Raw genomic sequence first — 1,414 nt, 5'->3', positions numbered from 1 at the left:
ACTCGTGAATCGACTCAGTTTATTAATTGCATAGTCTATATCTGATCGCGTACACTTCATGATATATATCATACTTCTCGATACTCTAGCATAATCCAATTGTGAGTTGCTTTTGCCTTCATGCTTTTGAAGTACAAAACTCATATTTATTGGAGTCTTGACAATATTGAAATCCAAATGCTTGAACTTGTCAAGTACATTTTCAATCACATCAGTAACTTCAATGTCTTTCATATTGAAGTTACTTTCTAGCATATGCTTAGTAGCATTTATGTTAGAAATGTCTCTTTTGACGATCATAATGTCATCAACATAAAAACAAATAATGACCTTGTGATTTGGAGTGTCTTTAATGTAAAAACATTTATCACATTCATTAATCTTGAATTCATTTGCCAACATAGTTTGGTCAAACTTCGCATGTCATTATTTGGACGCTTGTTTTTAGTCCACAGAGTGACTTAATAAGTTTACAGACTTTCTTCACATCCATTTTGACGAATTTGAAGGCCATATTTCGCTACTAGCGTAATTAACATCTGAATTGATGTAATCCTAGTTAGTGCTATTATCTGTCAAACAAGGCTTTCTTATTGTCTAAAGCCTATGACAACAAGTCTGTCTTTGTATTTGTCAATAGTTTCATCAACTTTCTTTTCCTTTTGTAGATCCACTTTGAATCCAAAAAGTTTATTTCCTGGAGGAAGATCAACCAACTCTCAAGTATGGTTGCTCAAGATTAAATCTATCTTACTATTGACAGACTTTTCTCAAAGAGAATGAGTCCACAAAGGACATAACTTTTAGAATAAATGAGACTCATTTTCAAGAAGAAATGTTACAAAATCAAACTCGTAGGAAGTAATTTGTCCATTGACATTTACTACGCCTCCGAATCTCTTTATTAAGTACATTCTCCTTTGGTACTTTCCAAGGTCGTTTAGACCCTTCACTTGACTATCCGATAGTTCGGACTTATGAACCATAAATCGACATGCTTTACTATTTGTAGCATTGTAACGACTCGGAAAATGATAGAATGAACTTGAGCCTTGACGTTTGGGTTAGTGGGGGCTTAGGTTGATGTTTATGCTGTTTTAGAACTTAAATGGAGCTAGGTAGCATCCTAAGGTTCAATCAAGGACCTAGGCTAGCGATCTAGCCTAGTGGACTGCCCAGTTGACCAGCCTTTGAGTAATCCCACTGGAACAGACGGGCAAGGGGCAGATTTTTAAAGTTACGACTTTTAGGGTCAACTTCAAATGATGATATCTTTTAGCTCAAAACGAATTAGGTGGACCATTACCTATCCAATTAAAGGTATCTGAGTCCTCTTTTCAACGCCACCGAGTTTTCCCTTTTCCAATCTTGGAGTAGAAAGTAATGCCCAAAATAGTGAAGCATTGTCTAAGAA

This window comes from Solanum tuberosum, unplaced genomic scaffold (genome assembly GCF_000226075.1).
Source record: "Solanum tuberosum cultivar DM 1-3 516 R44 unplaced genomic scaffold, SolTub_3.0 scf00001, whole genome shotgun sequence".
NCBI lineage: Eukaryota > Viridiplantae > Streptophyta > Magnoliopsida > Solanales > Solanaceae > Solanum > Solanum tuberosum.
This window is presented reverse-complemented; position numbering follows the sequence as displayed.